Consider the following 26,003-nt stretch of genomic DNA (forward strand, 5'->3'; position numbering starts at 1 on the left):
AACGATACTTGTCGTATAAGTTTTTGTGGGAGGTATGTTTATGAAACTACATTATTACAAAGCCCTGAAGAAGAATTTAATTGAATTCGAAACGTTGGCAAGAAAACAATTGTTTCTTTGAGAAAAAATTGATCCTGTTATCCAACCAACCATTCTTCAGATATATTATTATTGTCTATTATTATATTCCATTCTAATTATTTTGTGAATTTCTAGCTTGGAGTATGCCTCTTTTCACTGATACCGGCAAATCTGAGAAGGGTAAGGTGAATATCCTGCAAGACGTGGTGTTGGTGCAGGGATCAGAGCTACCAGAGAATATCGTGGACTTCCTAACGGAATTCCATGTAGAACTCCCACTCAGCCCCTTCCTGGAGAACCTGTGATGGTGACAACTCCAAGACCTGGATGTAGCAGAATGGAGGATGTTCGTTCAACCACCCCCTCTTCTGAAACGAGCAGCACCAGCAAAGACGCGGAGAAGGGTTCGAAGAGGGCCAACAAGAGAGAGGCAGCGAACGGTAGCGATAATGAGTTTGCTGCCCCCCAATCGAATAAGAAAAGAGTGTCCGCCGCTAAGTCGAAGCAGGTGAAGCCGAAGGTGCAACCAAAGCAGTGGGAGCTGCGGAAATATATGAAAATATGGGATGAGACGAATCCTTATCGGCAGCCGCCGATGACCTCGACCCTGTGGCGAGCCCCTTCTACGTTGGATACCACCGTTTCAAAGTCCGAGACGGTCAATACGAAAAATCAGCCACCGACGGCATCGCAGATGCCATCCACTGCATTAAACATTGAGCCAACCACCACCACGACATCTTCAGAGACCACAACCGGGCCGCATAACCTACCAAAAGCTGGATCCATAGTACCTCAGCCACCAATGCCCACCACCATGACATCTTCAGAGACCACAACTGGGACGCATAACCTACCAAGAGCTGGATCCATGGTACCTCAGCCACATATGCCCACCAGCATGACATCTTTAGAGACCACAACCGGGCCGCATAACTTACCAAAAGCCGGATCCATAGTACCTCAGCCACCGATGCCCACCACCATGATATCTTTAGAGACCACAACCGGACCGCATAATCTACCAAGAGCCGGATCCATACTATCTCCGCCACCGATGCCTGTGCCAACTGTTCAGGGGACAACTTCCGTCCCACCCTCTCGTAGCAAGATGGACTTACCGACACCGCAGAGGAGCTGCAACTTAGTCAACGACGTGCTCGAACTCCGCAGAATATGCCGAGAGAGGAAGACGAAGCTACTAGTGATCCGGGACAGCGATGAGAGATTGGCAGAGATTGCCACACGCAAGCGACGATTTGTGGTTCGACAGGAACAACTAGTCGAACGGAAAAGTTGTTTGCTGGCTGAACTGTCAGAGGTGGAAACCAACATTGAAAGGGGAAGTTAGAACATCGTCGGAGTCAATGAGGAGTACCGTGTTGAGGGTGATTCAACGAAACAGTACCGGCTGGAAGTCGCCCACATTAGCAACTGTGTGAAGGATCTTCAGAAGCGGATCAAGAAAGGAGTTGACGACATGGTGACATAATCAACATTTATTTCCCTAAATTTCAATTCGAAGACGATGACGACAGATAAACATTCAAATTAGTTTGGTAGATATTGGAAGGTTGGAAGAAGCAGTTTGTAATCTTGGAATAAACAATGTGGAAAAAAATTCCTCGTCTTTCATTTCATTTCATACTACTTTGATCATTGTGATTTTTCTTGTGAAATTGAAAATAAATGAGATAATTCCATTATAAGATTTCACCCCCTACTTATTTCAGATTTAAATCGATACAAATATCGAACCTATGAAAAAAAAAATTGATGGGATCGAAATTGTAGGAAATTCAATTTTATACAACTTTGTTCATCACGAAGTTTCTCGTAAAGTCAAAAATAAACGTGATAATACAATGACGAAATTTCACCTCCACCCTTTCTCTGAAAATATCGATTTTATGAAAAAAAAATTATAGGAATCAAAATTGTTGAGAATTTAATTTCATACAACTTTTGTCATAACTATTTTTCTCATAAAATTCAATATAGATAAGTTATATGATGGAAAATGTATATTTTTAGCCGTAATCCAATTTCATATGCTAATGAAAGACGACACTGTCAGAAGAAAAGCGAAATTCAAACTACAGCTGCGATTTTTTCGGAATTCATCTCGATGCGCTCTCATGTACTGAATGACGACGTTCACGATCACAACTCGTCTTTTATATGATACGATTGTGGTCGTGGTACGTCACACTACTCTCAGTGTGACGTAGTTCAAGGGTGTGACGTAGGTGAAGGTCATTCAAGTTCGAATTCAAAACATTTCTTCAAAGTCACCTTGTCGACATCATGTGACGTATGTAGAGGTCATTTCAAAGTCAAAATAACCACATGAATCAATGAAGGTTGTGAGAATATGAGAAGTGAATGAAGGTCATTCAAGGTTAAATCCAAAACATTATCTCAAAGTCACATTGACCGTATCTCCTTCTGACATAGTTCAAGGGTGTGACGTAGATGAAGATCGTTCAAAGTCGAACTCAAAAGACTTCTTCAAAGTCACCTTGTCGACATCATGTGACGTATGTAGAGGTCATTTCAAAGTCGAAATAATCACATGAATCAATGAATGTCGTGAAAATATGGGAAGTGAATGAAGGTCATTCAAGGTTAAATCCAAAACATTATCTCAAAGTCACATTGACCGTATCACCTTCTGACATAGTTCAAGGGTGTGACGTAGATAAAGCTCGTTCAACGTCGAACTCAAAAGACTTCTTCAAAGTCACCTTGTCGACATTATGTGACGTATGTAGAGGTCATTTCAAAGTCAAAATAATCACATGAATCAATGAATGTCGTGAAAATATGGGAAGTGAATGAAGGTCATTCAAGGTTAAATCCAAAACATTATCTCAAAGTCACATTGACTGTATCACCTTCTGACATAGTTCAAGGGTGTGAAGTAGATAAAGCTCGTTCAACGTCGAACTCAAAAGACTTCTTCAAAGTCACCTTGTCGACATCATGTGACGTATGTAGAGGTCATTTCAATGTTGATGTGACCGAGACAGACTAAAAATCTCAAGGTCAACCCCCAAGGTTATGCGACTTTGAACATTGTTCAAAATAGCTGTGAAAATATAAAGTGTGAATGAAAGTCATTCAAAGTCAAACCCAAAACACTACCTCAAAGTCGCCTTATCCTTATTACCTTATGACATACATTAAGGGTGTGACGTAGATCAAGGTCGAAGCCAACTCGATGCGTCGAACACAGGCGCTCCCCCACCACCACCACCACCAATTCCAACTCGATGTGTTGACAGAAGGCGATACAAGCAAACAGTGGTCGTTGAAACTTCACGGAGTGCAGACGTATACGCTCTCTGTCACGATGGGTACCGTCCAAACTGGTGAAGAAGGACCGCTCATCAGTCGATGGAACTTCGTCGTATGCAGACGTGTGGTTATTCTGTACAAACAGGTACAGAATACACATGAAGGACAATATCAAACCCTGACTTTACCATGTATGCAATCTAGTTCCCTAATCTCAAAGTTGAATTCCATATTCAAGGTCATGTTTCATGAACATAACTGAAGGATGTAAACCCTGTACCGTGCATTCCCACACACCAAGTAATTGTAATTACGTCACTATGTCACACACACACACACACACACACACAAAATTTCATATGAAAAAAAAATCTGAACGATCTCTGCACCAGACACTTCAAGGTCACATCCCCTTGATGTTATTCAACAATAAAAAAAAAGCAATTGATACGTCATAGTGGTGGGGGGAGGCCCAGAACCGGAAAAAAATTCTGAACGATCCATACACCAGACGCTTCAAGGTCACATCGCCTTGACTTCACTAAACAACAACAAAAAAAGCAATTAATACGTCATAGTGGTGGGGGGAGGCTTAGAACCGGCTCAAATCTCCTACTCAATGATCTACAGAGTCAGATTTAAAACCTTCCCATCTGCATTCGACAGTCCTTCCCAGTGAACACGATATGAAGGAAAATTTGCCCTATATTTCGTGAAATACTACGGATCGACCTTTCTTGCGTATTTGATAGCCGTTGCTGGCATTTTTGCAAGGTACTTCTAGTATCTCGAATATTTGTCCCAAAAGTTGGGCTTCTACATACAAGATAATCTCTCGTTCGGGAGAAACATTCAAAACAAATCTGATGACCGTTGAGTCAAGCAAACTGGGCATTCTAGTGCAGAGTCTATGACGTCTTTAAAACGTTCTCCAGGCGAATATGTGAAAAGTCTCAATAGTTATTACTGTATTGCGTGCATAAAAGAATTGTGTCAATATTCGGTCCACAACGCAGGTCGAAGCCAAAAATTCTCTCGAATGTGGCATGAAAACACGAATTTTATACACGAAATACAAACAACATTTTTTGTACAACCGTCGAAGTGAATTAACATCGTCTGAAATATATTGAATACATACATCTTGACGTAGACATACATCTTGTCCCGATAAGTTATCGCGTTATCGCTTTTGAACGACTGTTGTCTTGAAAATAGTTTTCAATGCTTTCAGTAATATCGAATATAGAAATGTTTCCTGTCTGAAAAAACTTAGCCCAAAATAACTTAGTAAAACTTCTCTTTTTCATTCATTCTATCCTTGATAACATCAATAATTACAATACAATTTCACAACATCCAATGGATATGGACATTCTAGTGCAGAGGCTAACTTTCTCCAGGCGAATATGTAAAAAGTCTTTATAGTCACTTCTGTATTGAGTGCGGAAAAATAGTGTCAATATTCGGCCCATACCGCAGGTCGAAGTAAAAAATACTCTCGAATGTGGCATGAAAACACGAATTTTATACACGAAATACAAACAACATTTTTTGTACGACTGTTATAGTGAATTTACATCGTCTGAAATATATTGAATACATACATCTTGACGTAGTTTTTGTCCAGTTAAGTTATCACGTTATCGCTTCAGAACGACTGTTGTCTTGAAAATAGTATTCAATGTTTTCAGTAAAATCGACTACAGAAGTTTTCCCTGTCTGAGAGAACTCAGCCCAAAATGACTAAGTAATATTTCTCTTTTTCATTCATCCTATATTTGATGATATCAATGCTTACAATACAATTCCAATACAATGTAGTTGCTTCAATTTCAATTTATATTTGAGAAGATGGATGTTGATTTCAATGGTGGTAGTATAACCCGTATAGATATATCTGAGAAATATACATTTATGCACAATATTCCGTGAGATACTATGGATCGACCTTTTTGGCGGATTTGATAGCCGTTGCTAGCATTTTTGCAAGGTACTTCTAGTATCTCGAATATTTGTTTCAGAGTTGGACCCCTACATACAGCACAATCTATCGTTCGGGAGAAATATCCAAAACTGATCTGATAACCGTTTTGTCAAGCAAACTGGATATTCTAATGTAGAGGCTATGACGTCTTCCAAACGTTTCCCTGGCGAATATGTAGAAAATCTTAATATTTATTTCTGTATTGAGTGCAGAAAACGAGTGTTTTTATACACGAAATACAAACAACTATTTTTGTTCGACTGTTAAAGTGAATTTACATCGTCTGAAATGAAATGAATACATACATCTTGACGTAGTTTTTGTCCCGATGGGTTATCGCGTTATCGCTTTCAAACGACTGTTTAGAAATAGTATTCAATGTTTTTAGTAAAATCGAATACAGAATTTTTTTCTGTCTGAAAAAACTTAGCCCAAAATAACTAAGTGATACTTCTCTTTTTCATTCATTCTATCCTTGATGATATCAGTACTCAAAATACAATTTCACAACATCCAGTGGTCTTTCTGTGTTGTTACAATAGACGGTTTGTTGGCAAGACGGGTGTTGGACTTTTCGACTTGTTTGATCGTAGTTGCTCCAATTTCAAGTTATATCCAGGAAGATGGATGTTGATTCCATCGGTGGTAGTAATACACGAAAAGTTATATCTGAGAACTATCTAAATTTGCACAATATTTCGTGAGATACTATGGATCGACCATTTTTTGCGAATTTGATATCCGTTGCTAACATGTTTGCAAGGTACTTCTAATATCTCGAATATTTGTCCCAAAAGTTGGGTCTCTACGAACAGGACAATCTCTGGTTCGGGTGAAACATCCAAAACAAATCTGATGACCGTCGTGTCAAGCAAACTGGACATTCTGATGCAGAGGCTATGACGTCTTCCATACGTTCTACAGGCGCATATGTGAAAAGTCTCAATATTTATATCTGTATTGAGTGCGGAAAATAAGTGTGTCAATATTTGGCCAATCCGCAGGTCGAAGCCAAAAATACTCTCGAATGTGGCATGAAAACAAGAATTTCATACACGAAATACAAACAACATTTTTTGTACAACTGTTGAAGTGAATTAACATCGTCTGAAATATATGGAATACATACATCTTGACGTTAGTTTTGTCCAGATAAGTTATCGCGTTATCGCTTTTAAACGACTTTCGTCTTGAAAATAGTATTGGTTGTTTTCAGTGAAATCGAATACACAATTTTTTTCTGCATGAAAAAACTTAGCCCAAAATAAATAAGTAATACTTTCCTTTTTCATTCATTTTATATTTGATGATATCAATACTTGAAATACAATTTCACAACATCCCGTGGTCTTTCTGTGTTGTTACAATAGACGGTTTGTTGGCAAGCCGCGTGTTGGAATTTTGACTTGTTTGATCGTAGTTTTTCCAATTTTAAGTTATATTCAAGAAGATGGATGTTGATTCCATCGGTGTTAGTATTACCCGAATAGATATATCTGTGAAATATGATAATTTGCACAATATTTCGTGAGATACTATGGATCGACCTTTTTGGCGGATTTGATAGCCGTTGCTAGCATTTTTGCAAGGTACTTCTAGTATCTTGAATATTTGTTCCAAAGTTGGACCTCTACATACAGCACAATCTCTCGTTCGGGAGAAACATCCAAATCAAATCTGATGACCGTTTTGTCAAGCAAACTGGACATTCCAATGCAGAGGCTATGACGTTTTCCAAACGTTCTCCAGGCGAATATGTAAAAAGTCTTTATAGTTATTTCTGTATTGAGTGCGGAAAAAGAGAGTCAATATTTGGCCCAGACCGCAGGTCGAAGCCAAAAATACACTCGAATGTTGCATGATAACACGAATTTTATAGACGAAATACAAACAACATTTTTTGAACAACTGTTAAAGTGAAATTACATCGTCTGAAATATATTGAATACATACATCTTGACGTAGTTTTGTCCTAGTAAGTTATCACGTTATCGCTTCTGAACGACTGTTGTCTTGAAAATAGTTTTCAGTAAAATCGATTACAGAAATTTTTCCTGTCTGAAAGAACTTATCCCAAAAAGGACTGAGTAATACTTCTTTTTTTCATTTATCCTATATTTGATGATATCAATACTTACAATACAATTCCACAACATCCAGTGGTATTTCTGTGTTGTTACTATAGGCGGTTTTTTGGCAAGCCGCGTGTTAGACTTTTTGACTTGATTGATCGTAGTTGCTTCAATTTCAATTTATATTTGAGAAGATGGATGTTGATTTCAATGGTGGTAGTATAACCCGAATAAATATTCATGAGTTATATGCATTTCTGCACAATATTCCGTGAGATACTATGGATCGACTTTTTGACGGATTTGATAGCCGTTGCTAGCATTTTTGCAAGGTACTTCTAGTATCTCGAATATTTGTTCCAAAGTTGGACCTCTACATACAGGACAATCTCTCGTTCGGGAGAAACATCCAAAACAAATCTGATAACCGTCTTGTCAAGCAAACTGGACATTCTAATGTAGAGGCTATGCCGTCTTCAGAACGTTCTCCTGGAGAATATGTAAAAAGTCTCAATATTTATTTTTGTATTGAGTGCAGAAAATGAGTGTGTCAATATGTGGCCCATACCGCAGGTCGAAGTTAAAAATACTCACGAATGTGGCATGAAAACACGATTTTTATACACGAAATACAAACAACATTTTTTGTACGACTGTTATAGTGAATTTACATCGCCTGAAATACATTGAATACATACATCTTGACGTAGTTTTTGTCCCGATGAGTTATCGCTTCATCGCTTTTGAACGACTGTTGTCTTAAAAATAGTATTCATTGGTGGTAGTACTACCCGAAAAGATATATCTGAGAACTATGTAAATCTGCACAATATTCCGTGAGATACTATGTATCGACCTTTTTGGCGGATTTGATAGCCGTTGCCAGCTTTTTGGTAAGGTACTTCTAGTATCTCGAATATTTGTTCCAAAGTTGGACCTCTACATACAGAACAATCTCCCGTTCGGGAGAAACATCCAAAACAAATCTGATAACCGTTTTGTCGAGCAAACTGGACATTCTAATGTAGAGGCTATATCGTCTTCCAAACGTTCTCCTGGCGAATATGAATATGTAAATAGTCTTTATAGTCATTTCTGTATTGAGTGCCAAAGAAGAGTGTCAATATTTGGCCCAGACCGCAGGTCGAAGCCAAAAATTCTCTCGAATGTGGCATGAAACCACGAATTTAATACACGAAATACAAGCAACATTTTTTGTACAACTGTTGAATTGAATTTACATCATCTGAAATATATTGAAAATATACATCTTGACGTAGTTTTTGTCCTGATGAGTTACCGCGTTATCGCTTTCAAACGACTGTTGTTTCGAAAATTTTTTGCCATAAAAATTATCCTATCAAATTTGTCTATTTCTAGTCATGTGTGTCGAAATAACCAATGAAACCATCATTACACTGATAACTACCCATGGATAGTTTTCACGGGTAGTTATCACTTATGTCATGATATTGCTAAGCAACCAACACAATAAAGTTGTTGCTGACATTTCAGTAATTCAATTTATTTCGAAAATGTCACTTCCTCGCTTTGGTGTTCAAAATGATGCGGCAGTTGACAAAATCATTGAAGAAAATACACCAAAAAATACTGTCAATAGTAAAAAATACACTTGGAAAATATTTATGGAGTTTTGTGACGCCAGAAAATATGAATTGGATGGAAATCGTACTCTCGAAGTGCTTGCATTATTACTCAAGGATTGGGCGATTAATATGAGAAAAAAGGATAGCACAGAGTTTAAGGAGGCTACTGTTAAAACCGTATGGAATATAACAAGCAAATTATCACAAGAAAAGTATTACAAGGAGTATAATATCATGCTAGACCCCTTTAAAAGTGTTGCATTCAAACAAGCGCGGAATGCACGCGACGCAGCACGAAGAAATTTACAAACAGATCCCACTAAACGCAAAACAAGCTCAGTACCATTAACTTCAAATGAAATGAGTGAAATTATAAACTTTTGGGATGAAAATACCCCTATAGGACTCCTACGCAAATTTTATCACATAGCAGCGGTGGAATTGGCTTGGAGAGGTGGTGAAGGTGCTGCTTGCTTAGTTGATTATTTTCATATCGAAAAGGACAACAATGGATCTCCAACTAATAGGATAGAATATAATCCAATTTTCAGTAAAACCTGCCAAGGGGATTCAAAGAACTGCGCCTCTAGCAAATGGTTAGTTCAAAATAGTGATAACAATGCTTGTCCTGTCAGATTATTCATTAAATTATTATGAAAACGAGGCACAAATATCAAGACAAATAGACTATTTTTAAGGCCAAATCGTCACTGGAAGACAGGAAGCGATAACTGGTATGACAATATGCCTCTGGGTAGAAATATAATCAACGGATGGACGAAATCTTCTGCTGAAGCAATTGGCTTGGATACGAAACAGAGGAAAATAACCAATCACTCTAATAGAGCAACTGCAGTCAGTCAACTAGCTAAGAGTGGAGTTCAAGAACAGCAATTGTTGAAAATTACTGGGCACAATAATGGAAATTCCATAAAACCTTATTTGAATATTGATCAGGAACATCATAACCAAATAATCAATAGTATGCGTGGAAACACCTATGCAGTAACCGAGGCAAATACAGCAAGATCAACGGAATATCATTATACGAATTGTTCTTTTAATAACTGTGTGTTCAATAAATAATTTTGTTCAAATTGCAAAAAATTTTCTCACCGATTATCCCTCGAACATTGATAAATAACTCATAATTTAATCACAACTTCCTCAAGCACGTTATTTTAGGTAACATCCCTCCGCCTTCGGCGTCGGGATGTTACCAAATAACGTGCTTTCGAAAACTGTGATAAAATTATTTCGTTAGTTATCAATGTCCTTGGGATATTATAGCTGAAAATAGTATTTAATGTTTTCAGTAAAATCGAATACAGAAATTTTTCCTGTCTGAAAAAAGTTAGCCCAAAATAACTAAGTAATACTTCTCTTTTTCATTTTCGATGATATCAATACTTGAAATACAATTTCACAACATCCAGTGGTCTTTCTGTGTTTTTACAATAGACGGTTTGTTGGCAAGTCGCGTGTTAGACTTTTCGACTTGTTTGATCGTAGTTGTTCCAATTTCAAGTTGTATTCAAGAAGATGGATGTTGATTTCATTGGTGGTAGTATTACCCGAAAAGATATATCTGAGAACTATGTAAATTTGCACAATATTTCGTGAGATACTATGGATCGACCTTTTTGACGGATTTGATAGCCGTTGCTAGCATTTTTGCAAAGTACTTCTAGTGTCTCGAATATTTGTCCCAAAAGTTGGGCCTCTACATACAGGACAATCTCTCGTTCGGGAGAAACATCCAAAACAAATCTGATAACCGTTTTGTCAAGCAAACTAGACATTCTAATGTAGAGGCTATGACGTCTTCCAAACGTTCTCCAGGCGAATATGTAAAAAGTCTTTATAGTTATTTCTGTATTGAGTGCGGAAAAAGAGTGTCAATATTTGGCCCATACCGCAGGTCGAAGTCAAAAATACTCCCGAATGTGCCATGAAAACACGAATTTTATACACGAAATACAAACAACATATTTTGTACGACTGTTATAGTGAATTCACATCGTCTGAAATATATTGAATACATACATCTTGACGTAGTTTTTGTCCCAATGAGTTATCACGTTATCGCTTCTGAACGACTGTTGTTTTGAAAATAGTATTCAATGTCTTCAGTAAAATCGATTACAGAAATTTTTCCTGTCTGAAAGAACTTAGCCCAAAATGACTAAGTTATACTTCTCTTTTTCATTCATCTTATATTTGATGATATCAATGCTAACAATACAATTCCACAACATCCAGTGGTCTTTTTGTGTTGTTACTGTAGGCGGTTTGTTGGCAAGCCGCGTGTTAGACTTTTTGACTTGTTTGATCGTAGTTGCTTCACTTTCAATTTATATTTGAGAAGATGGATGTTGATTTCAATGGTGGTAGTATAACCCGAATAGATATATCTGAGAAATATGCATTTCTGCACAATATTCCGTGAGATACTATGTATCGACCTTTTTGGCGGATTTGATAGCCGTTGCTAGCATCTTCGCAAGGTACTTCTAGTATCTCGAATATTTGTCCCAAAAGTTGGGCCTCTACATACAGGACAATCTCTCGTTCGGGAGAAACATCCAAAACAAATCTGATAACCGTTTTGTCAAGCAAACTAGATATTCTAATGTAGAGGCTATGACGTCTTCCAAACGTTCTCCAGGCGAATATGTGAAAAGTCTTTATGGTTATTTCTGTATTGAGTGCCAAGAAAGAGTGTCTATATTTGGCCCAGACCGCAGGTCAGAGCCAAAAATTCTCTCGAATGTGGCATGAAAACACGAATTATATAGACGAAATACAAACAACATTTTTTGTACAACTGTTGAAGTGAATTTACATCGTCTGAAATATATTGAATACATACATCTTGACGTAGTTTTTGTCTCGATGAGTTATCGCGTTATCGCTTTCAAACGACTGTTGTTTCGAAAATACTATTTAATGTTTTCAGTAAAATCTAATACAGAAATTTTTCCTGTCTGAAAAAACTTAGCCCAAAATAACTGAGTGATACTTCTCTCTTTCATTCCCGATATCAATACTTGAAATACAATTTCACATCTAGTGGTCTTTCTATGTTTTTACTATAGACGGTCTGTTGGCAAGTCGCGTGTTAGACTTTTCGACTTGTTTGATCGTAGTTGCTCCAATTTCAAGTTGTATTCAAGAAGATGGATGTTGATTTCAATGGTGGTAGTATAACTCGAATAGATATATCTGAGAACTATGTAAATTTGCACAATATTCCGTGAGATACTATGGATCGACCTTTTTGACGGATTTGATAGCCGTTGCTTGCATTTTTGCAAGGTACTTTTAGTGTCTAGAATATTTGTTCGGGAGAAACATCCAAAAGAAATCTGATAACCGTTTTGTCAAGCAAACTAGACAGTCTAATGTAGAGGCTATGACGTCTTGTAAACGTTCTTTAGGCGAATATGTAAAAAGTCCTCATAGTTATTTCTGTATTGAATGCGGAAAAAAATGTCAATATTTGGCCCATACCGCAGGTCGAAGTCAAAAATACTCCCGAATGTGGCATGAAAACACGAATTCTATACACGAAATACAAACAACATTTTTTGTACGACTGTTATGGTGAATTTACATCGTCTGAAATGTATAGAATACATACATCTTGACGTAGTTTTTGTCCCAATAATTTATCACGTTATCGATTTGATAGCCGTTGCTAGCATCTTCGCAAGGTACTTCTAGTATCTCGAATATTTGTCCCAAAAGTTGGGCCTCTACATACAGGACAATCTCTCGTTCGGGAGAAACATCCAAAACAAATCTGATGATCGTCGTGTCAAGCAAACTGGATATTCTCATGCAGAGGCCCTGACGTCTTCCATACGTTCTCCAGGCGCATATGTGAAAATTCTCAATAGTTATTTTTGTATTGAGTGCGGAAAAAGAGTGTGTCAATATTTGGCCCATATCACAGGTCGAAGCCAAAAATACTCTCGAATGTGGCATGAAAACACGAATTTTATACACGAAATAAAAACAACATTTTTTGTACAACTGTTAAAGTGAATTAACATCGTCTGAAATATATGGAATACAGACATTTTGACGTTATTTTTGTAAAGATAAGTTATCGCGATATCGCTTTCAAACGACTTTTCTCTTGAAAATAGTATTGAATGTTTTCAGTGAAATCGAATACAGAATTTTTTTCTGTATGAAAAAACTTAGCCCAAAATAAATAAGTAATACTACCCTTCTCTATTCATTTCATATTTGATGATATCAATACTTGCAATACAATTTCACAACATCCAGTGGTCTTTCTGTGTTGTTACAATAGACGGTTTGTTGGCAAGCCGCGTGTTAGCCTTTTTGACTTGTTTGAATGTAGATGCTTCAATTTCAAGTTACATCTAAGAAGATGGGTGTTGATTTCAATGGTGGTAGTATAACCCGAATAGATATATCTGAGAAATATGGAAATTTGCACAATATTTCGTGAGATACTATGGATCGACCTTTTTGACGGATTTGATAGCCGTTGCTAGCATTTTTGCAAGGTACTTCTAGTGTCTCGAATATTTGTCCCAAAAGTTGGGCCTCTACATACAGGACAATCTCTTGTTCGGGAGAAACATCCAAAACAAATCTGATGAGCGTTTTGTCAAGCAAACTGGACATTCTAATGTAGAGGCTATGACGTCTCCCAAACGTTCTCCAGGCGAATATGTGAAAAGTCTTTATGGTTATTTCTGTATTGAGTGCCAAGAAAGAGTGTCTATATTTGGCCCAGACCGCAGGTCAGAGCCAAAATTTCTCTCGAATGTGGCATGAAAACACGAATTATATAGACGAAATACAAACAACATTTTTTGTACAACTGGTAAAGTAAATTTACATCGTCTGATATATATTGAAAACATACATCTTGACGTAGTTTTCGTCCCGATGAGTTATCGCGTTATCGCTTTCAAACGACTGTTGTCTTGAAAATACTAATTTACACATTCAAGACAAAGTGTTCCAGCCTCAAAATGTAGAATATGTCGTCAACGATGCTGAAAAACAAATTTTGTACTTTCGACTACAATAATTTTTGTTCAATATGTAAACGTACCGAATGTGGGTGAAATTCCAAGGAAATAATCGTGAAGGCTTATGTAAACAATGAAAATTGATTTGTCCAACATCAGTCGATGAGGGCCAGTTAGCAGTATTTGCCCAGGCGCAATTCCAAAGAGTACACCATTCAATTGTGAATTGAAATTTATATTTCAAGATCGTCATTTGAAAACAAAATACTGTTGAATTTGTTCCAGAACACGCAACGAGGCAAGAGAAAAAGAAGTCATGCATGAAATTTGACGTTCATAAAGTTATCATAGAATCTACGATGTCAGCATGTATTTTGATTAGAGTTGTACAACCAACTCATTTCAAGTTGGTAAGAATATATAATATAGGTATGCAGAATTATAGCTATCACTTATTGATAAAGCCAGACACGTGGCTTCATAACAATTCAGTACGACGAAACAAAAGCTCTTTGTTTGATTGCATAATATGTCATCACCTATATTCCTTTTCTTACCCAAGGTGACATTGATTACTGTCAATGCTGAATCAGCAACCAGAGATATGCAGTTCTCAAAGCGACGGAACAAAGGCTCTCTGTTTGATTTCATAATTTGTCATCACTTATTTTCCTATAAATACCTCCTGCGAGGCGAAATGATGAGTTATTTGTATCAGTTGAAGGTGATACTAGTGACAAGTGCAACGATTTCCATCTGAACGTGTTTTCCATGCTCACTTGAGAATTTTCATTGCAAAATTTTTTATACGTTCTTTACTTTTTCTCAAATGAATTTATTCAAATTTAATTTAATTCAAATTTACTGTAGTGTTTTTTTATATATACTTTTTGAGGGTTTTTTTTTTTTCCAATTATTTTGTAATACAAAACAGTTTAGAGGTAATTACGTATTCCTCAAGCCAACCACGGACTACTATTTTCATCCTACATATATCAGAAGATAGAAAGTGACAATTGCTGATATTTCTCAATCATTAATAATGAATAAAAGATAAGAACCGGTAATTGTTGACATCCATTTTTATCGAATACTATCTCTTACGATATTTATTGTATCGTACAATTTGTTTTGATGTTCCATTAGATGATAGCCTCATAACCGTGAAATGAGATTATAAATTTCACTCGAGAATCATCCAAGCTGAATAAGAGTTTTTCCCGTATTTTATCTATTCACCTTTGACAATGCCATAGATTGTCTATATACACATTTATAATATTATAAGCAGAAGCTCATTTTGTGACCAGCTTTCGAGTTGAATAAAACGTATAGTAACAAAGGAATAACTTTTATTTATGTTGTCGTAATGAACTAATAAGGTATTTTTGACATTAAAAATAAAATAAATACAACAATAAAATAGTTGAGAGAGTGTTCGTATAATTTGAAACATTAATTGTTATTTAAATTTTGGTTTCTCGCAGGTGGATTTTCAAAAATTCAAGTTCGGTCGTGAAGAGGAAACTAATTAACAACAACAACTTTCTACCACATCGAGTGACGGAGAAGTATCACACCCCATTAGGAAAAATTTATCATAAGAAAAATACGCTGTCTGTTGTTTTATTTGAATTTGTACGAAATTAAGGTTAGCACTGCTTTCCCATTTTTTCTCTGTTCGAAATATGTCTAGAGTTTGTGATTGAATACAATACTTTTTGTTCGACTCAAAAAGTTTCTCATTCATAGATATGATCTGCATAAAGTAGTGTTTTCAATACTTTTTATGTGTTTAGTACTTACAGAATGACTTGTGTTTAGTACTTGTATTGAATGACAATTGATTTTTTCAATTATAATTGTAGCTCGCCCATTTATCACAATCGCTCCACGAAAGACATTACCCCCACTCTTAGCAACCTTTCCAGAACGAACTTTAATCTCAACAGCTTCAAGAACCATCTCAACAGTGTCCACAGAACGAGATTCAATTTTCTGCAGCTTCCAAAATCGACCCATCACACTAAGAACTTCATTTGTGAACAAAATATCGATGAGTCATGTCAATAAATGAAATCCAAATGGTTGATTTTCCAAAAATCAAGTCGGTAATTGATAAATACATCTTACACATCAAAGATAATTATTCGGATCATATTGCCAAACAAGCTATACAATAAATTAATAAACATATAAGGAAATGCGTTTTAACTATGAAAAAAATTCAATTTCCGGTTGGGGAAAAACAATGATTACACGAATTGGGAAATTGAAACGCTTTAAAGTTATTATCAAAATGATGAATGATAAACATATAGGCTCGGGTTTGTAACGACAAAGCACCAGGGTAAAGTGACAAAATGTTAACAATGTTTTCAATAGTAGAGTAACAACGGGGGTAATCATCAATTTGACTCATAAAGAACCTAAAAAGTTTCTAGACGATGCTTTTCCATTATTCAAACGTGAGATTCACAAAATTTCAAAACAAATGTCATGCCTCAAAGTTAATTCTACATTTTCAGGGGATTTTATTAAGAAATCGAATAATGGTGATATTGTTGATCGCAAATATTTCAGTACGGCAAATAAAGTTATCGATTCAAGTATGGACTTGGCTGCTTGGTACAATGAAAACGTTGTGGATGTTATATTGAATAAATTAGGCGAATTTGAAGAACAACTGTCGGGGTGGGACATTCAACCATTTGTAGTTGCCATTCAGACAAAAATATTTGAAAAGTCTTTCTTTCAACGTTCTAATGGTACGTTCAGTCATAGAAGCCTTAGTGATGCTGTACGTATTGTTGTGATTTATTCCATGTTTTTTCATCAAAGTTTGAAACGTATTGTTGTGAAATTCTTTGCCTTGATCGGTTTTTGAATTTTTTGGACAACGTTTCGTATGTGTCAAGATATCTGCAAACGTTTTGGTAGTTTCCTCTCCCGTTTTTGATTTCAGTGGTCTAGTCCACGAAATCAAAAACGAAAAACAATCTATGACGACTAGAATCAGTTTGAAATTTCGATTTTGGTGAGCGAAGTCCATCTGCCATAAGTCATCTATTCCTTCGATAATTCCTTCTAATTCCTTCTAATTGGTTTATGTAATTCGTTGACAAGTTGAATCTTGTCTTTGGAAGTCATGACGACTGATGCTGAAGATGTGTGAACCCCGCTCTTTTATTATGGTTATGCTTGAACTTCATTTTGAATCTTGTTGATTTCCTTGATAGTAAATTGTACCTTGGCTATATTCGAATTTATTTCGGTGATTTGTTTGGAGATGTCACCTTGAAATTTGATAAGTTTTTCATTTACTTGGGTCATTTTTTTTCCGTGTTGCTTAGCTAGCTGATAAATATATGGAGAAAGTTCTTTGTTGGTTCCATCCACATACTTTTTATTAGCAACATCGTAATCAGTGATGTGGCTTTTCACATGACACAATTTCACATCACCACAATGAATATTACCATCTGCGTTATAATGCAATAAACTTCCTCCAGAGGGCGTTGGCAATTTTCACTTTCTGTTACTGTCGCTACGTCCAAACTTATCGATAACCATTTTGAAAATGATAATGTATTGGAGGACGTAGTGTTTCTCATATAATTATTTCTGCTTCTTTGAGTTCATTCAAAATGGCAATTATTTCATTGTTGTGTGAAGTATTTCCTGCATCTCGAGACGCTAGTGATAATTTGAGATGTTCGCATAGCTCGTTGGGATCGTCCCAATAAATGTATTCAATGGGTTTCGTATTGAATGTCATTGCAAGAGGTAACGTTTTGTGTGTAAACATGATGTCATGTCATGAGAAGTAGTAGTAGTGAGAGGTGTTTTAGGTTGAAAAAACCCAGTACCAGTTTTACGACGATTTCCTGTTGTAGGAAACAACGGTTTGATTATGTTGGTGTACTTGTACCTCTGAGTGCCTTTTACATCTCCAGCGGAATTCTTGTGAGCGATCGATAAATCCAAATTTTTTTGTATATATTCAAATCCTCAGAGTTATAATTTCCAGGCATGTCGAGAAATAACAGTTCATATATACCGGGTATATACCCAGCCAATTTTATGTATCCGCTACGCTTGTCAAAATCGATTTCCTTTCGGCCTAGGAACCATTTTGAAGATACTCCATCATATATGGGACCGCATACTTCGTCGATTTACTTGTCATTTCTCTTTTTCATTTGTACTTCTGCTCCTGTGGTTATACAAATCAATCTGAGTAAATAAAGAGATAATCATTATCATTATTATTATTATTATTATTGTGAGTTCACAAATGGGATGTTATCATTGTAGAAATGAATGATTTTTATTCAAAATCTTGTTGTTGTTTCAATCATCATTTAAGGTTATGTCATACTGGCATTATATCAGTCATGTCTATGATATTAACGCTAACGAGTCGTTTTTCGACGCTCTCCATCGATTTCAATCCACCCATTCGATTAGATTCTGATTCTGAATATACTTGGCTTTGCTCAGTTTCCATTCATACAACAGTATACCCAACATTGAGGAAGGTACGAAATTCTACTACTATTAAAACGCTGACAAAACTAAACAAAAAAGCATCGATATTCCTGTTGGATCTTACGAAATTGGTGACATTGAAGAATTAATAAACAAATACATCTCACCTAAAACGTTCAAGGAAATCCCTGAGGATTTTTTCTATCTAAAACCCAAAAATAATACGCTGAAAAGTGAAATATTCTTTCTGAAACACTCGATTGATTTCTGACCTGCAAATAGCTTGGCTCATATACTGGGATTTTCATCTACTCTTCTCAAACCAAAAATGTATTACGAATCCGATCTACCTGTGGATATCATTCAAGTACGCACCATACACATAGATAGGAATATTACGTTTGGAGCCTCCTACAACGACAGACCGGCTCATACGATATACGAATTTGCTGTTGGTGTTGATCCTCGGTACGTAATTGACGAAAAACCTAATCACCCCATTCACCTACCTATTGCACATAGAGACGAAATGAACAATATTACGCTGCGAGTGCTCGACCAACATTCCTGGCTCATTGATTTCCGAAACGAAGAAATAATAATTCGTTTGGAATTGAAGCGAAAGTATGGTGCTGACTATCTATAAAAATAATACACCTCCATACCCCAAGTCACTCTTCACCAAGACCTTCACTAGTCGACAACTATTGAGAACGAAAAATAAATTGTTTCTGGAATCTCTTGGTTACCATGTTGTCCAATCAAGTGTGTCCGAAAACCGCAAATCGATGAGTCCATACAAAAGGTAAAGTGGCGTACCTACTATCTTTATGTCAAGTCTTGTCGCAACAACGATGTTATTGAAATCAACATCAATCAATCTGATGCCTACGATGCTGTTCATTAGTGGAAAAGTTGAGAAGACCTTTCGTAAACAATGCTGGCGCTTTCATATTTCAATCTGCTAGTTATGAGCAGAGTGGTAATGAATTGGAAGCAGTTCGTGAACTTGGAATTGTTAGTACTGTAAGAGGCTTTCTCATCTACACCGACGAATAAATCAAACACTTGGCCACCTCCGGCTGGACTTTTCCCAACAATACAGGCGTCATCAACACAACTCATCTAACATTCAACATGCTCATCCCCATCAAACATTTTTTGAATATCTTCAATGATTATCAGTGCGTTGTTTACGGTAAACATACCATTCGATTAGTAAGAGCTGGAGATGATAGCAACTGTTTCAAAATAGATGAGACTCCTGCCGAAAACGGAAGTTAAATTGGAAATTGAAAATATTGAACTGAAAGTTGAACGAATATTTATGCATGATCAAATCAAATAGCAACTTTTGAAAGCTATCCAAGCAGTTACTCCTATTCTCATACCGTTCAGAAAATGGAACTTCATATGCTGCCTGCTCTCACACAAGGTGTGATTGTATGTTTCCAAAAAAATAGTGACTACACTAAAGTCAACAATGATCCAACAATATTCAATCATTTGAATATCACCAATATAATGCTCACTCTAAACGGTGAGAATTACTCCAAGAAAAATATGCATTTGGATTTTGCAAAGGGGAATTTTTCGCAAGCTTATTTCAACTACTCACAATTTGGTATCAGCTACAAAATGACTAATCAACATAATCCTCTTCTCACTTCCACCGTTTTCACGGACAAAGCTCTCTTTGTCATCGATTGTTCCAGAAGGGATGAGAGCATCAAAAGTTCCAGTGTTGATGTAAAACTTGAAATCGGAGCATCCGAAAAATTTCCTCAAAATACTAGAGCCTATTGCATCATTGTGCTCGACACTGTCATAGAACACCCCCCACTCAGCGAAATTATTAAAAAATGGAACTGAACATGTGCTTTCGCTTCTTTCCTTGCTGTACATATTCAAGGCTTCACCGTCGAGCAGAAATTCCATCCTTAAGAAATAGCCATTAGGGTTGGAATTCAGTGTACTAACTTTTTACTGCTGGCAAATACATCATTTTCCTGTTTGAGTAAAGAAGATCGCCGTACTGCCTGTTATTTGGAGCGAAACATTCACGGATTGAGGTATTTCTCTGGCTTTGTAAAATATAATCAATTGGATGGCATCCTCATGAAAAATCTACAAAGTGTCGATGCCATTTATGTGCGTGGATATCAAAAACATGACTTTCTGACTGAAAAATTTCACGAGAAGAATATACCTACACGCGTTGTGAATTTGAATGATTCCCACATTCGACAATAACGAAGGTGCCTCACCCTGTATGCATCACATTCGCAACCGAACCAGCTACAATTGCAGTCTCCGAAACGTAGATATTTTATACAAATGGCTTTGTGATATATCACCAAAATAAAAATGTATAATACATTTCTGAATCATTTCTTCTCTTTCATCTAACCTCACCGCCTCATGATACCCTCAACAAAAATATAAAACGTATGCAAAACGATCGAAAACGCACGAAAAACGGTCGAAAACGCACGAAGAATGGTCGAAAATGCACGAAAAACGGTCGGAAACGCACGCAAAAACGGTCAAAACTCATGCAAAATCTCATTGCTGAATACTTCGCTCCTCCATTGCCCTCACGTTGAGTCCACAACGCGTAACCCCTCGACACTTTCGGGTTTCCTCTTTCTCCTTATGATGCTAACTTGGTTAACAAAGATACGAGACTCAATGCCCATTTGGCATGTTGGAATGCTAGACTTCTCTTAAATTGACATGTTTCTTCTTAAATGATATATTTTGGCGCACCCTGTACACTTCGACGTCATGTTTTTTTCTTTCAATGATGTATTTTGAGACATCCCGTACACAGTATTATTACTTACTCTTCATTTTCAAACCGGCAACACTATATTGCCCCATAAACAATGATTTATTGTACAACCGGCAACGCCGACCCTGCAATGCTGGCATTGGCAGCGTATAACCTCGATTCCATCTCCATCTCTCTTTGCCTCGATTACGTCACACGCGTCTCTAGCTCTTAGACACATATACACATATTTATGAAATATTAATTAGTTCCCTAATCTAAGTATATTTTCCTATCTTCAACATGATAATGACGATTACAACTTTCCTAACATTCTACGGAATGAGTCAATTTCGGTACCGACAAAACTAACGCTATAAATACCCAACATTCGCAGTTACTTTCAATATCTTACGTTGGTATAGAGGCTAAGGACAATATCTAGCACCCGGACGATTCAGGTTCGAATCTCATAACTATAAATTTGTTTTAATCAAAATCACGTGACAAGGGGGCCTGAGCAATGATGCGGAGTCCCAAGGGGGACGAAGGCGGAGTACTGAGGGGGCTGATAGGTGCGGCGGAGTACCAAGGGGGCCGAGGGGCGGAGTTCCACGCTTGAATCGCTACGATACTCATTCCATCCTGCGTCGATGACGTCACACGTTTCCCTCACTCCTGTTTGAACCAAAAATTGCAAAAAGTTTAGCTCCATAAGAAAATACATGAGGTTTTGAGCTCGTATCGATGTTGTTCATCTGCTCACAATTTTTCGTTAGATACAATGGATCGATCTTTTTTGCGAATTTGATAGCCGTTGCTAGCAACGTTCTGTTGTCTTGAAAATAGCATTCAATGTTCTCAGTGAAATCGAATATAGAAATTTGTCCTGTCTGAAAAAACTCAGCTCAAAATAACTTAGTATTATTTATATTTTTCATACATTCTATCCTTGATAATGTCAATACCCACAATACAATTTCACAACATCCAGTGGTCTTTCTGTGTTGTTACTATTGACAGTTAGTTGACAAGCCGCGTATTAGACTTTTTGACCTGTTTGATCGTAGTTGCTTCAATTTCAAGTTATATTCAAGAAGATGGATGTTGATTTTAATGGTGGTAGTATTACTCGAATAGATATATCTGAGAAAGCAAATGCAATAGTATCTAATATGTTACCGGCCAAATCCAAGTTAGTTTATGTGACAACATAATATGACCAATTTCGTGAATGGTACGTCAAGAAACAGTTGAAGAATTATTACTTATAACTATAGATCTATTTCTATTGAACCTTGAACCTTGAAGAACCTTCACTGTTTCAAATTCTGATACCATTGAGATATACCGCAAGTATAGAGCACTACGGCCGCCTCATACAAAAAGTAATAGATCATATTCGGAATATTCGACGGGAAAATGTATCAACCAGCTTGATTATGAAATAGCTGGGAAAAGACATATATAAGAGCTACACAGGTCACTGTTTCAGGAGAATCTCTGTAACTCTTTTATACAATGCAGGGGGCAACTATACATTCATGAAACATCACGGTGGCTGAAAAGCTGCCTCCGTAGCAGAAGCATACACCGAAGATTGTTTGAATAACAAATTTGAGATTTTTAACAAAATATCGAATTGTCTATCTTCTTCCAAACAAACTGAAATATCTGACGAATATATGGAATCAACTCACATTACAATTGATTATTATTCCAAATAATAAAATTGTTTTATGATGAATGATCGATTAATAATTGACTTTCTCAAAAATAAAACCTTCAAAATGTAATATTTCATGTTTACTTTGACAGTGAAAAAATGTCTATTTTCCACGGTGAAAAAGTGGACATACACGCATCAACAGAGATGTAGAAATGTCAAATTCTGTGACAGTTGAACAAAAACACATTTTTATACAGAAAATCATCGTAAAGAGAAGAAGTAATATTGAAAATACCCATATGGCAAATGACAAATATAAATAACTCACCTTTCCCGACATCAGCTCTTTGTTTGGTCTAACTTTTTCAAACAGTTTTTTCATAATCATCCTTTGTATTTGCGCCAAAGATGCAAATTTTTTCATGAGCTTCAACCTATTTGAGAAAAGGCAAACTTCGTTGGAAAAGAACATTTTAGTGTTGTTTGAAACACAGTCTCTCCAAAAAACAATTTCTTCTTGATTTTCTGGGTAAAGTGCATATGAAACACTTTTCAGATATCGCAATACATCTCCTGCATTCATGGTTACCAAAGAAACATTGAAGTAGCGGAGGGGACATTTGGGAGGAACAGGATTCACAATTTAGTTCATTGACTAGCAAGTGAACCAGAGTTTCTTCCGTTTTGTTATATGTAATGTAATAATGAGTTATCTACAAGTCATTGTTCAATAGATTTGCTTCATTTCATTCAAAGAGATTCTGGGAAGGTGATTATTTAGCATTTTTGACTTTACACTGCTCTCCAAGTTCGAAATATAGTGAATGTTGACATTGGTAACAGGATGGTACTAACGGTAAGATATAATTCACTTCAATTTTGGAGAGATAAAATTCAGTCTGAATTAACTATAAACTATTTTCAATACTTTTCAACTATCGTTACGATTTTGTTCAAAATTTATTTTCCTGTTCGACACCAAGACAGTTGAAACATATCATTAAAGTTTGGCAAACTTTAGAGTTTACTTTACAGGGCTACCCTGACAATCCTTTGAAAATTCAGGAAAAAAAGTTGAAAACGCAATTCTAGCTATGAAAATGGAAACACCACTGTTCCGAGCTTTCATAAAATTATGTGTTTATGAAACATTGGAAACAAATTAGGCTAGGCCGGGTCTGTCTGAAGGATAACTAGATTTATTGAGGTTATTTGTGTATTTTCACAAATTATTATTTGTTTCTGAAACGTAATTATATGTTTTCTAGTGCGTAGTAATATAACAAAATATTCATTTATTCGTTTCAAATGTGAAGCAACAATTTTAATGCAGGCAAAATTTGACATTCGAAGAACTGAGAATCATTTAGGAATCAATAGCAATTACGAGCGTGTCGTGAAACTGCGTAGAAATGTTTTGCAAAAATTATGAGGAGGTACAGAATCGGTGTGTTACATTATACACTGGGTCCCAGCTAAAAGTTGTCACCACCTAATCTGCAAACAGCAATTGTGGAAACTATAAAGATTTGTGGGCGTCAAGAACTGGCTTCGAGAGGAACAAACGATTCTGGCCCTGTTTCTATGACTTATGAGGAGTCAGTCATAAATGACAGCAATTTCAGAGCCATCTTAAGAATGAGGATGGAATACAAAATTGCTCAAACACAGCGAAAACATTGCTCTGAACGCGACATATATGACCGCCAAGGTCCAAAATGATCCGATATCGATTAGTGGGAAAATGATTCAGAAGAAAATTGTAAAATATTTGAATGAAGCGAAAACCTTCGGTTTTGTAGAGGAAACTGCGATATTTCGGGACATGAACAACTTCCACTATGTGTTAGATACACAAAAAAGGTCGAAACTTGTTATGCAGTGAAAGAAAATAATCTCGGATTTGTGAAAGTCAATAATACAACTCCACAACCATTGGTTGACACGATCATAGTGTCTCTGAAAAAACTTGCCATTGACTGCAACGACATGATGAGACAGGGGTACGATGATGAAAATAATGAAGTTGTCATCAGCTGTTTCCACTACTTCAAAATCGAGTTTTTCTTGTTTCGAATGTTTGCACAAACTGAATTCTGATCATGAAGCTATCTCTTATATAACTACGAAACACTATGATGAGGTATATTTTATGAAAACTTCATTGCCACCTATTTGAAAATACCTGAAAAATAGGTAAATTAATTGACATCACAGGTATGGGACAAGGGGTGAAAATATTCGAATACTCAACTATATTATAATCCAAGGTTCAGGATGTGAAAATATATTTCTTTCCAAAATGTTTGTGTTTTCTTTATTGGGCCGGATACTTTTTGGACCACCCTCTCACCCAGTTGTCTCACAGCCAAAATCATTGCAAAATGATAGTTAACAATAGTTACATCGTATTCTTCTATCGACGTGATTCAATGGAAGATTGAATCTCATCAAGTTTACATCGGTCGGTGGCCGGAAGGTTCGACGTGGGTGCTTTGTTCACTCAGTCAATTGGCCGATGTGTGATTCGATGGTTCAAGCCGCAGGCTGCACGCTCGATTTTCACTTGCTATCATCTAACCCGTCTTAGGAATCACACGTTGGAAAGTAAGACTTCGTTAGTCCGTAGCTGGCACAGGTTTCGACTTCGAGGGTTGTCGTTCGTAGGGGTGCGATACCTGGTTAACGGAAAAAACATATTTTATACATATTTTTTCAATAACATCATCAGGAGTTAGCATGTTAGTCATCTACTGATTGAATCCTATGTTTCAGATTCAGATATTCAACTTTCCAAAGAGTTTACGCGCCAACTGAGATGAAATTTTGACGCGCATTTGAAACCAAATTGTACTCGCCCCAGAAGATTGGTCACACAAACTGATTTCGATAGTACATTGGCAAAATATGACTCAAGTGGGCGGAGTCGTTCAACAGAGAAAGATTTTACGTTTCTGCGCTCTCTCAGTTGGCGCGTACTATATTTACTTTCGCGTAGATACATA

General features: G+C 36.6%; 1 long non-coding RNA gene across 1 annotated transcript; it reads left to right on the forward strand.

Moving 5' to 3' along the window:
- Positions 1-8,824: 8,824 nt before the first annotated feature.
- On the forward strand, positions 8,825-10,480 carry LOC141481352 (uncharacterized). Its single transcript, XR_012464913.1, has 2 exons — positions 8,825-9,643; positions 9,746-10,480. It is a non-coding gene; the product is annotated as an uncharacterized lncRNA (long non-coding RNA).
- Positions 10,481-26,003: the final 15,523 nt, after the last annotated feature.

This window comes from Leptinotarsa decemlineata, unplaced genomic scaffold, assembly GCF_025532065.1.
Source record: "Leptinotarsa decemlineata unplaced genomic scaffold, Ldec_3_MD MMD2_tig00000157_RagTag_RagTag, whole genome shotgun sequence".
Lineage (NCBI taxonomy): Eukaryota > Metazoa > Arthropoda > Insecta > Coleoptera > Chrysomelidae > Leptinotarsa > Leptinotarsa decemlineata.